At 33.8% G+C, this 13499-nt stretch overlaps 1 protein-coding gene and 2 long non-coding RNA genes across 5 annotated transcripts in view; 1 reads left to right on the forward strand and 2 right to left on the reverse strand.

The window, feature by feature from the left end:
• The window catches only part of LOC116545331, a 1333-nt gene extending 397 nt beyond the window's left edge, over nucleotides 1–936 (reverse strand). Inside the window, exon 1 of the long non-coding RNA XR_004266277.1 lies at nucleotides 186–936. This is a non-coding gene — a long non-coding RNA (uncharacterized LOC116545331). The remainder of the gene's footprint in view (nucleotides 1–185) is intronic.
• Nucleotides 1–2165, forward strand: part of LOC116545360 — an 18380-nt gene extending 16215 nt beyond the window's left edge. The window contains exon 4 of the long non-coding RNA XR_004266288.1: nucleotides 928–2165. This is a non-coding gene — a long non-coding RNA (uncharacterized LOC116545360). The remainder of the gene's footprint in view (nucleotides 1–927) is intronic.
• Nucleotides 1–13499, reverse strand: part of KCNIP4 (potassium voltage-gated channel interacting protein 4) — a 1204862-nt gene that overhangs the window by 831087 nt on the left and 360276 nt on the right. The window lies entirely within an intron of this gene.

Consider the following 13499-nt stretch of genomic DNA (forward strand, 5'->3'; position numbering starts at 1 on the left):
TATATTATACTATAATATAATAATTATAGTATTATATTATACTATAATATAATAATTATAGTATTATATTATACTATAATATAATAATTATAGTATTATATTATACTATAATATAATAATTATAGTATTATATTATACTATAATATAATAATTATAGTATTATATTATACTATAATATAATATACTATTATAGTAATATAATCCAAAACTAACAGAAGCTAAAACTAGATTTCAGAGTGAAATCAGAGAGAATCTCTACAACAAAATAACACCTTATGCCTAGTTTTTCTACTACTCTTATTCTCATATTTGCCTTATTTCGGCATTATTTCTTTCTTTAATTTTTACCTTTTCTGAGACTCTGAGAATTGACTCTACTATTATTTACCTGATAACTTTCTCCAAAACGATTTTATACCAATTCACTCATTATGTAGCTTTGCATTTAGTAAATATATCCATGAACTAATGCAATTATGTAATGTGTATGTCATTATATATTACTGTTTTATAAAAGTTTGTCAACATATTTCCTAGAATAATCTCACCGATTTGTACAATACTCTCATAACTAGTAAACATTTATGCTGACTCCAGCCTCTGTAGTAGTGGAGCTGATGTTGCCTTCAGACTAACTACAGGGAGGTGACTCACAAAGGTGAAAGCTGGGGAGCCATGGAGCTTAAACTAAGAGTCACTCAAAATAAGTAGAAGAAAGTACATAAGAAGCTAGAAACAGAACACTTGAATCTAGAGTCCAAGATGACTTGGAGGTTTTGAGATAGGAAACTTTAGGGCAAATCACTTCAGTTTTGAATTGAGTTTGGTAGTTCCTACATTAGGGGGTGGATTTTCAAGAACATAAGAAGGACAATGTTTCTGCCTATCATTTCTTATACCTAAAAAACAACCGGGCTATTGAATGAGAATAATGTCCAATATCTTGCTGCTGATACTTCCTATTTTTTTCCTCCTTATCTTTCCCTTTCCCCTCCCCATCTTTCTCTTTTCTCTTCCTCCTCTTCTTTTTCTTTCTGTAACTAACTTCTTAGTAGTTATTTAGATGTAAGTTTTCTATTACCTGCATAATTTGTCATCTCCACAAGGGACTACATTCAAACCATCTTTGAATTTATAGTACTATACTGATACTTATTATCAAATATTTAAATCACATTTTGTATTGCAATCTTCATCTGATAGCTTATAGCAAGCCAAATTTATTTCAATAGTTAATTATGAAATAGGTAGCTGCTGCTTTGATAGTATGAAAAGTATCACAAAGTATATTATTTCAAAAGAAAATTATAATTAAATGCCAGTTTCCAGCAGTCACATACAAATCTGCGTATGATCTGCCAGTGCAGACAACCCTTACAGTGGTCTTGAAAATCATGTATCAAAGATAACAGATCCACAAGATGGAAAGAGCTTAGGCCCCTAAGTCACTACTTGGAGGAGAGCCATTCATTTGGGTGTACTTCTTAGGGCTCACAGCTGAGCAAGAAAATAAACCGTGTGGTTAAACAACTGAGTTTTTTTAGTTTGTTGTTCATAGGAGCTGGCCTATTGTGTTAGACTTAACAAATATCAGTAGAATGACAGACTGAGTCAATAAATAAATAAATGCTACTACTCAACATTTGTTTCTGCTGAGAGAAGCCTACATTTTTTTAGTGCTTTGTTTTTTGTCTCCAACTTAAAAAGCCTGACTTTGGAGATTGTAAGAAATAAACTGATTTAAGACTGCTTCATATAAAGTATCTTTTATGGGTGAAAACCAAGAAGCATAAAAACCTACTGCTGTGATGTATGACAGTTCCCATAGGTATACCATAGGCCAAGATTACATCAGCAGCTAAACCAGACCATATTTTCTGATAATGTAGAAAAATACACTTAAATATCCTGTTACTGAAAAAAAAAACTAAATTTTCTTTGAAAATTTTGAATATCAAAATAGAAACATTAGACCTAGCTTGCATACTGACTAAAAATCAATGTCCTAAAATTGTTGAGTGCACTCAGAATTATCTGGTATGCTGTCCAAACTTGTTTCTGAAAATATATTTTGGATGTGAGGTATAAGTCCCCGATTACTTATTTATCCAAATTGCTAAATGTTTATAAGACTTCAAAGTAATTTATTTAAATTAAAATTTTCATTTTATTGAATTATTACTTTCTTTAATCTTCATAACTTTTTCTCTTAATTCTGAACTCATAGCATTTGAAGTGCTATAATAATAATTATCTTACACTAACATGCTAATTTCTTCAAAGATTAAACTGAAACACTTAAGGTTTTAACGACTATAGACTTAATTAGGTTAATTAAAATACTATTATATTTATTTTTACTTTATGATTGCTCCATTATCATATAATGATATTTATAATAGGAATACAATTTATTATTTATTGAGCATACTATTTTTTTCTAAAACCGTACTTTTACGATTAACTTCATAGAAAATTAATTAGGTGCATATCCTGTGTGGTTTTACCTATATTTTTTTTAGTTTAATAAATACCACCACATAAACAAATACCAACTTATCTTCCAGTCAAAAGTAGGATTAAACACTACCAAATCCCTTTAAGAGAAATTTACTTGTGCTCGAATGCGTTATGCTGCATGCGACACTGTGACTTCAGCCCAAGGAGTTTTCTCTGTCCAAAAAAACCTTGACTTTAACAGGACAGCAATAATAATCTCTCTGGTCAATTCTAAGGAGGCTACAGATTTCAAGACCCTTCATGATTTGGCCTTGCACAACTCTTCTGTTCTCTATTACTTATAGAACTGCAATTCTGGCTGGGTGCGGTGGTTCACACCTGTAATCCCAGCACTTTGGGAGACCAAGGCAGGTGGACTACCTGAGGTCAGGAGACTGCCTGGCCAACATGGCAAAACCATGTCTCTACTAAAAATACAGAAAAAATAGCCAGGTGTGGTGGCAGGTGCCTGTAATCCCAGCTACTTGGGAGGCTGAGGCAGGAGAATTGCTTGAACCCAGGAGGCGTAGGTTACGGTGAACCAAGCTCATGCCATTGCATTAAAGGGCAACAAGAACAAAACTGCATAAAAAAAAAAAAAAAAAAAAAAAAAGAACTGCAATTCCATAAATTCAGGCTATTCTTTGGTGCCTCTATGCTGCTACACACACTGCTTCCTCTGAGGCAGCTGGCATTCTTTGCCTTGATCACCTAGTTAGCTTCTCCCTCTATTTGAAAATTCTGTCCAGAAGATACCTTTCAGGCAAGCATTTATCATTCCTGGTGTCATTATTTGGTATTCTCTCTTTTGCTTGTCTCTGCTATACTCTGTTGAATCATTGTGTGCTATATTCTGTTGTCCACCATTTACTCGTGTTCATTCAATGCCAGCCACTTAGTACTATTCTTACATTCCTGAGAACTGTTTTAGAAAACTCACAAGTTTAACATTGTTATCCACATTTTACAAGCAAGAAAAACTAAACTCTTTGTTCACACTGGCTAATTTGTAGATTCTTAAGAGTTCATGCTAACTAAACATTAATTTCTCCTGAGCTCTACCTAAGGTCTATTTGGTTTTAAAGCCCAGTTTTTATATGTTCAGGTAAATATTTGCTTGTTTCCAGATACATATGAAAAAGCATGGGTGTTAACAAGGGAGAAGAAGAAAAAGGGAGAGGGAGAGACAGAAAATAAGAGAGACTAAGTAAAAAATTATAAAATAATTTCAATATGGCACCCACCATTCTACTCAGTGGGTGAATGACCAAGGCTGAGCATTAGAACAAAGCAAATCTGCTCATCCATGCCATCTCAACCCCTGGAACCTCCTAGAATGTGAGTTTCTTCCAGTTGGAGTATAATTCTAGTATTTAATGCCATGTGTTTATTCTACCTCTTGGCAACTGAGGGCAAGGGAATGACTTCACCTTACTCAGGCGAAGTCATTCTGTACTCAGTTAAAGAAGCAGTGATCTTTTCTGAGCATGAAGCTCATACATCCCACACCGGACTAACTCAGAGGCAGTTCCTCTCTGTGATATTGCACTTTCAAAAGTAAGTTTGTCTTGCACATGGACTTTAGAAACCTACTCTTCTGCATGTTGCAGATGTTTAACAAATATCAGTAGAATGACAGACTGAGTCAATAAAAGAAATACTACTACTCAACATTTGTTTCTGCTCATAGAAGCCTAAATTTTTTAGTGGTGTGTACCTTGTCTCCAGCTTAAAGAACCTGACATTGGAGATTCTAAGAGATCAACTGATATAAGACTACTTTATATAAAGTATCTTGAATGGGGTGAAAACCAAGAAGCATAAAAACCCGCTGCTCTGCTGTATGACAGTTCCCATAGATATACTATAAGCCAAGGTCACATCAGCACTAAGCCAGACCACAGTATTTTGCATTTTCTGATAATGCAGAAAAACATACTTAAAGCCACATTGCTGTTTGACTAGAACACAGGTACAAGATGAGCCTACAAGTGAATCCAAAAGAAATAAAACTACTGTAGGGGAAAAGTTGACTCATTAAATTTCTTTCATCCCAGACGACTATATTAAGAATATTATTTATAACCTTCGCATGTCTTGCTTTTAATCAGATTGCCTTGTGCCATGTTAAAAATTGATTTAATCTTACTTATATCTTATTTGTAAACTGCTTGTGATGTAACCTATTAATTTCTTTTTCAATTGAATTCTATATATGCATTCACACATTTGTTTATCCTCCCATGGATTGTTTTACATCCTAACTCTACATTCAGTATTATGGAGGCTTTTACCCACCAGGATCAACTACCCTTAAACACCTTGCTTTTCTTTCCTGAAAACCCTTGTACTCTATTGGGAATAAACTCTATTGATACTCTTTATATTCTCAGAGTCAATGCATAATTGAGTATAGTTGAGTACAATGTGATTCTAGGTTTTATTCTCCATAAATTGCCTTTTAGCATAGTGATAAAAACATTATTTAACCAAATGTTCCCCTCTATCCTGACTCATGTAGCAGAACAAGAATATACAACACAGTAAGAGTTTCTTTTGAAATGTAATTTTTTAGCTAATTTGGGACACTTTTCAATAAACTCAGTTTATGACAAAAGAACTCTTAGATAAGTAGAGAGATTCATTGAACATTACAACAAGAATTATCAATGGACCTTAACTACAACTAAATACATCACTTCTGTTGTAGTATAAGTTCCCAAATATATGTAATAATAACACATATTTACTTGTGTGGTTAAGGGATAATGTCTGCATACCACTGACTTTTACTAGCAATATTTATGAATTTTATTTAAAATACTTAAATAGTGTAGGGTTCTTAATGTATGAGTTCACATGTTTGGAAAGAATGAGGAGTGAATCTTTACTGAGCCATGACCTTGAGCCAGAGACTCTTTTAGGCCTTATTTATCTCCCTTGATACCAACACTCTCACGTTTTGAGTATTACTGACCTATGTTCCACGTAAAGATGCCTCATCTAGGAAAGTTTAAACACAAGGTTACAATGTTAATAGGTGACCGAAACTACATTTAGCTCTGGATATGTCTTGTTTTAAAATCAGCCTTCTTTGTGAAAGAAAATTTTGTTTGAGATATTTAAAAGAAATTTGTATTTTATAAAGTAAGGAATCCCTTGATGGGATTGTTTAGTATCAGCTAGAAAAAAAAATATTTTTTAAAAGCATACTACTGAATATTGTTGCATCAAAAGTACATTTACCCAAAGATGACATGGAGTAAACACTTTTCTTTATGTGATTATGCAAAATGCTTCATACAAAGGAAATAAATGTTTAAAAGTGATCATTCTTAGCACTCTCCAAAACATTCTTACATTTGCCATGCATAGCATGCATACATTTAAAGCACACCATTACATCAAACATGGTAAACTCCCAAGCTTACGTCCCTGTCCTCTAGAAAATCATGTAGGCATTTGTAAACAAATACCTTACACAGTGTCAAGGGAATCCATTAAAAATGTGGTATACAGAAATTGGATTTCCTTTCCTGAGCACTGCAATGAAGAATGGAAGAGAAAAGTAAGGCTGCTAGCATTTCTGCTTTTGTAAGGATATGTCAGCCCATTCAGAGAACAAATGATCCAATTCAATGAGTGTGCTGAGAACTTATCAATGAGAGCTGACACTCAGCTTGAGCTAAACTTATAAACTGTAGTGCATGTTCAATTTATTTTATCTTCTGCATTTCACTCTGTCACCCCAGCTGGCATTAAGTATAGCCTTCCAAAGGAAATAGTATCTTTCTGAAAGGTTTAGGTGAAACATCATTATATTTCCAAACAAAATGAAAACAACCACCTTGGTAGAGGAACAGCATAAAAACAGAGCAGCAGGAGGTCTGTTATTTTCAAGGGAATTGACAGCCTGAGAAATTCACAGTTCTACATTTAAAATGTCTTTCTTCTTAGGAAAATTCCATGGCCTCTTCTAAAACATCTCGAAAGGACTGTAGACACATTTTTTGGATGCAAGTTACTGATCCATACGAAATGTATTGATCCTTGTACAATAAAAACCACAATAATCTGGGGAAGGTAAAGAAGATAGGAAGGTAATAAATGAGATTTTGGGCTACAGTCATGCAAATCTGGGTTTGAATTTTGATTTTGCCAGTCTCAAGCTATGTAGAATTGGGAAAAGTATTTTCAAAGCCTCAGCTCCTTCATCTGCAAAATGAAGATAATGCATAATACCTATTGTATCTGCATAGTTATTAAAGGGCTTAAATGATAGAATGTACCCAAAATGAAGATTTGCATAATGCGTTCTCAAAAACATTGTTCAGTGCATTTTGACTAGCATTATTATTTATATCACCACAGCTCGTTTCAGTCCCTCATCATTTCTCACTTGGAGAACTGCCTCCTTCAGTCTGTTCATCCTGAAAACTTGGTCAAACTTATGTGATCCTGCCATTGTCTTAATTATTAACCTCTTAGAAATACCCACTATTTATACAGGATGTTTTTCAAACTCCAGGTCATAGTCCATTAATGGGTCATGAATTCAATTGAATGGTGATTCAGGACCAAACTTAAAAGAAGAAAGAATAAAAGAGCATGACTACATAGGGCATAGAAAAATGGAATGGAATGGAATGGAATGGAATGGAATGGAATGGAATAGAATAGAATGGAATGGAATAGAATGAGACATTGTCAGAGAATATGACACATAGCAAATGTAAAACTTATTTTTGAAATCATTTATTACAATTAGTATGTACATGTGTGTGCTGGACTGTAACGTAAAATATATGTTGTTACTTACTAGGTAATATTCAAAGCCATCTGACAAGCACTGGGCAGAATGATATCTAAACATTAATGCTCTGCTACTCATCCAGCCACTGACCCTGGTCACTCAATGTTCAAAACCTAATAAATGGAAAGTGGAACATGCATTTTGCCTTCCTTTGCTTTTGAGGTGATGTAAGTGGTTTAGTATGATGGAAAGTGGAGTACAATAAGACTCTATACTTTAGGCTTCAAATGCTAATAATACCATATAATTGCCCTTCCTATTCTAGCCTCAGAAAAGGTGAATGTAATCATTACTGAACGTATTATGTACCAAAAATAGGATCAGAAATAAAAGTTTAAAAATTCCTGTGACCTGGCATTTCTGTGCACATATTAGAATAATATTTTACCATTTATTGAGTTAAAATGTTTCTCTACACAAATGCCTTTTCAAACAAAGACATTTCCAACACAAATCCATGCATTCAACTTACAAATTAACTGTGAACACAGGATATAACCTATGCAAACAGGACATCTGGAATGAAAATGCAACCCTCCTGAGATAACTGGGAAGTCTCCATTTTACATTTAGCTAGTCACTCAAGCATGAAGTAGGAGAAGAAAGGGGATTGAATATGTTCAAACTAATGTGTGCACCCTTCCCAGATGATGGTGTTTTTAGTTTCAAAGATCCTCATTGCCTTTCTCACACTAGCAGTGCTCCTAAGCTGGGCAACTAAAAATCTGCAACTGCCCTAATTCTAAGTGGTAAAAGAGAACTCAAATGCAAATTTCAGAGTCATGTACATGGTTATGGTGTTTTCGTTTCCCCTTTGAAGATATTCTCCTTTGAAGAAAAATGGCCCTCAGTAAAACCAAAAGTGAATTTTAATGCATATCCATCATCTTTAAAAATGGGTTTTATAAATTAAGTTTTGTGAACAATTTGTAGGTGCATTCTGATACTGTACACAACATTAAGAGGCAAGGATTTTAGCATCTGATAAATCTGAAGTTAAATATCTGAGTTCAAATGCCAACTCGACTATTTTCTAGCTGTGAGAATTTGGAAAGTTATTTAGGCTTGCTGTGCTCCAGGATCCTCACGGGAAAAATCAAGGTTAAAATATCTACTTTATAAGGTAGAAGTGATGATTAAATAAGACAATATATATAGGAAACAGTTACTCCAGGATCTGACATATAATAAGTGCTCAATAAATGGTAGCTATTAAGGTTGAGAATAGTCGTAAACAAGTCCTGGGAACTAGCTAAATAATAAAATACCAGGATTATATACTCTGCCTTTCCAAAATAAGTGCTACTAGGGAAAATATTTTAACATCAGCATTTAAAACTATAATAATTTTAATGCAATTCCAATATATATTTGTGTTTAAAGGGTAAATTTTCATGGTTGAAATATTGAACAAACCCCATTATAAAATTGTTTTATTTCATCCATTTCTTCCGAGTTCCAGGCAGGGAAAACATAAGAAAAAAATGGGTAAATGATTTTACACAATAAACTCAAGGAAAATCAACATTGTGCTTCAGTGAGACACAGAAGTTTCTTACACATAATGACAGTCAAAACTAGTTTACTGAATAAGAACTTCATGTAAATATTTCATCATAAGATTACTTTTATGTGGCAAAATTTGTGTTCTGTTCTTGCATGTGTTATTTATAATCATAAAACATGCCTCACTCATACTCATGAGTCTCTACAATGCCTGGCAGATAGTGGACACTCAATGAACTCAAATTGAATGATAATAATGTAAGATTTATATATACAAGTAAACAAAGATTTACTGCTCAGCAATCTGCATAGCCCATGGTTAGCTATAAGCAGACATTTGAGGTAGATTGCCTTTATATGAGCAATTGGAAAAGTCATTACTCTCATTTTTATTTTCCTTCTCCCATTAACACTTATATGCCAGTGAGAATAAAGTTACATGAATGCTTTTTTCTTCCTAGGTTGCTTACATTTTTAAGCATAAATCTTAGACCTAAGAGTTTTGTTTCCCTTTTAAAAATAAAATTAATTTTGAAAGATGTGATCAGGTTTTAATTTTTTAATTCATAAGGGGCCACTTAGGTCAACCTAAATTATAGCACAAATTTACCCAAATTATTCTAGTCATAAAGAATGTACATATCATAACAGAATTGTTCTTTAAAAAACTTAAAGCCAAATCTAATACATATACATATTAATGTTTTTAGACACTGACAAGCCAGAATATAATTGACAATTTAGATAGTATAGATAGCAAATTGGCCAAATTAATTTAAAAATACCATTTATTGAGTACCCATAGTTATTACTAATCCTCAAAATAACCAATTAGCTGTCATTATCCTCGCTTTAGAGAGAACAAGGCTCAGATTCAGAGACCATGTGACTCAAGCTCACATAACCAGTGAGGGAAAATTCTAAATTCAATCCTATGTCTGTTAGCCTTCAAAGTTTGATTTCTTTCCACTACACTTTGGGCTAGAATAAAAACTTGGAAGGAACACACACACACAAAGAAAGATTGATAGCGATGAGAGGGAGAAAAGTGCGAATTTGAAGAAAGATGAAGTAACTTCTTGAAAAGGTTTGAGCTTTATAGAGGAGCAATATACATAACCCTCCCCAAGCAAGCCTAACCATTTCTTATGAATGGCTGAGTTTTATTTTATTTCATTTTTGTAGAAAAACAACAACAACAACAACAACAACAAAACTGGGTGAAGAAGGCAAGTGGCCCAAGGGCAAAAATAGCAGCTGAATAAAATGCTTAACATCGTGAATACTTACACTTAGCACAGGATTCGGCAAATATAGTTTGGAATACATAACAGTAATTTTTGGCATACATAACAGTAATTGCTAATAAGTACTGAATGTTCGATGTCCCTGGTGCTGAGGCAAGCATTCTGCATGTATTAACTGACATTTCTCATGACAATGCTACAAGGTGGGTGCTGCTCTCATTTCCATCCTCTGCATGAGGATACTGACATTCAGAGATCTTATGTTTCATTCACACCTCCCAAGTCGGTAGAGACCTGGCCTGGTCCAGGAACTCTGACTTCAGATCCCCAGATCCTACTTACTATGCTTCACTGAATGAATAGAATAATAAGGACTTTCTTATTTCAATCCAGTTAGTTATAAAACAAATTTTTGCTCTAAAGGTTTATCATCAAGGCTTAAATTGCTTTTATAAAATAAAATAAATACCACTTACACATATGAAATGGAGTGAAAACAAAGGAGAGAAATTGCAATATACTTCGCTGTGTCATGAGAATGAGAGTCATTGATCCTGGCAGATCTGAAGCATCCTCTCTGCTCTTCAAAAGGACAAGTGAAATATATGCCTGAAAACTCATCAATATACATATATTACAGTAAGCAGTGCCTGAAAGAACAATTATGCTTGAATATGTGATAAAAGTATTAGTGTATTAAATCCATTGCTGCAGAAATTAGAAATGAGAGGAACTTCCAAGAAGCTTAATTTATTGATTATTATTTTCATGCAATGAGGGTGTTGGAGGGAAAACAAAACTTTGAGATAATGGAACAGAGAAGCATAATTAAGAAATATGTGTGATGTTTATCAGTTTGAAAGACTACAATGGACCATGATTATAATTAAGTTAAACAACTACCAATGAATACTCATTGATAAAATGTATACTTGCCCAAAAAGAGTTTCTAGCCTTTTGGTGAAGAAGAGAAACTGATTTTTATGAACAATAATGACACTGTTTAAGGATAATGCATGTGTGTGACACTGTACTAAGCATTCACCCACGCTGTGTTATCTAATTTTCTCAGCAATGAATTAAGAAGCAGCAATGAGTTAAGAACTCCATTATATAAATGATGGAACAAAAAAACGCAAAATTAAAAACTTGATCTATTCTACTACCATGCTGTATTTTTCATTTATAGCACATTTCCAATTGTTAATTATACACTTAATTATATATTTATTTATTTGTTTATTCATTTTTAAATTGTATGTTCCATGAGAAGAGGGATCACGAATTTTATTTGTCTACATATCCAGTGTCTGACTCATTGTAGGCGCTCAGAATATATGTGTTGGCTAAACTTATGAATAAAAGAGAGGATGTTGGAGTTCCAGAATCTAAATGCATAACGATTCCACACTCTTGCCTCCCCCAGTGTCTCCCTCTGGGCAAATGTGGAGGGCATGAGTGTTAGGCGTGTAGGAGTAGCAGTGAGATCCTAGAACTTATAAAGGGAGATTTTTTAAAAATCAAAGGAAGGTATGACAGGAACTGAATTAAGAAATTCCAAAGAGGAAAGCTTCAAGATTTAAGATCTGCCCTTTGATACTAAGCAACTTATTGAAGACCCTTGACAAAGAATAAGAGAAAGGGCAAACAAAATTAATAGGATGGAGCCTAATGTATTAGTCACTTATCAAAATTTGTTGATAACTGAAGAGAAAGTATATTTAGCTTCCAAGTCCATTTATAAAAATACGGTTCTCCTGATATTAAAATAACCCCAGGATTCTTCTATAATAAGGGAAAGGAAAAAATGTAATCAGCATTTATGTGTGTGCTATTCATAACTCAGGCTATTTTTTAATTGGAGTAAGATATCAAGTCTCAGCCTCATTATTTTAAAGTAGTAGTTCCCACAAGGTATGATTAGCACCATTATTTATAACAAAAAGCAAAAGCTGTAGACTAATTCTCACTATTCAGGAGTCAAATGGTGTTCAATTATCCACAAAACTATCTTTGTTCTCAAGAAAGTTGAAGTTATTACCCACCAAGGACTGTTTTGCATCTACTTTGAGGAATTAAGACATCTACACCAACTAGAGATGGCACACCATTTCTTGCTTACGTATATGCTATGTAGACGGTTAGATTTTAACATAAGCCCTGGGTTTATCATTTAAGGGCAGATAGGCTTAAAATCCTGCACTATTGGGTATAAGTAACTTTGTGGATGCCACACAACCACTCAAACTATCAGTTTTCTGAGACAGAATGATAATTCCTGACTTCTCTCATGAAGCTACTGGAAAAATCACAAATAAGATAAGGGATATAAAAACACCACATAAACCATAAAGTACACTTTTCATTTTAACATAACCAGTCACTCTTTCTTTACATTATTCCATGTGGTTTCTGCATTCAGGTGTCAATTTTGAGGATAGAAAGACAATTTTATCCTCAATTGTGTTGGCAGATCCAGCTGAGTAAATGAAGAGTTAGAGCTTGGAAAATGTGCTCTTCCCTGCAAATAACAACAACAAAAACCACAACAGCAATAATGGCTAACATGTATTGAGTGCTTATTCTATGCCAGACAAGTTCCTAACTCACTGCAGCTAACCTGTACTAGGACAACCCCATTCTGATGTTGGGCCAGGCCATGGGTGAACTAGCATAGGAACGATCAAGAGCACTATTGTGTTTGCCATGTTTACAGTATGAGAAACTGGGTCTTCAGCCTTCACTAGCTGGAGAAAGGGTATAGAAATATTGTCAGAGTGGGAGGAAATCTTGGCAAACAGTTAACACACATCTTGCCCAAAGATATGCATACGAATATATATAGCCCTGTTAAAGGTTTACATAACCACTATTTATTTGAGCACCTTTACTTATGAAGAATTTAATACTTCAGGAATCAGTTGCATTCCAATTTTGTAAGTTTAACTAATAAAATGTTCTCTTTCTTTGGTGTTGTCTTAAAATCTAGCTTCCTGCTGCTTCTCTCTATTGATTTTAGTAATCCCATTTGAAGTCAAATTGTAAAATTCAAATAACTATTTCATGTGACAGTTCTTAAATATTTAAAGACATATATCATATCTTGGCTAAGAGTTATTTTCCTCATTAAAACAAAATAACCACCAACAGTATCTTTCTTTTAAGATATAAAATAAAATAAATCTTATGTAGATAGTGATCAAACTCTACCAATGAAATCATAATGATCTACTGCTCATCTATTTAACTTTGAGAAAACCTGACTACGGATGCTAGGCAATTACCACATTAAAGGTTTTTATGGTGAAGAAAGTCTGAATGTATGTTTAAATCCCAGTAACTTATCCCTGATCTTCCCCCTTCCCCTCAAGAAGGCAACCCTTAAACCAAAGGAGAAAAGGGATGGATTTTGATGCTAATTAGGTATGCGAGGT

The sequence above is a fragment of the Sapajus apella genome, unplaced genomic scaffold, assembly GCF_009761245.1.
Source record: "Sapajus apella isolate SASKATOON/1434 unplaced genomic scaffold, GSC_monkey_1.0 scaffold5, whole genome shotgun sequence".
NCBI lineage: Eukaryota > Metazoa > Chordata > Mammalia > Primates > Cebidae > Sapajus > Sapajus apella.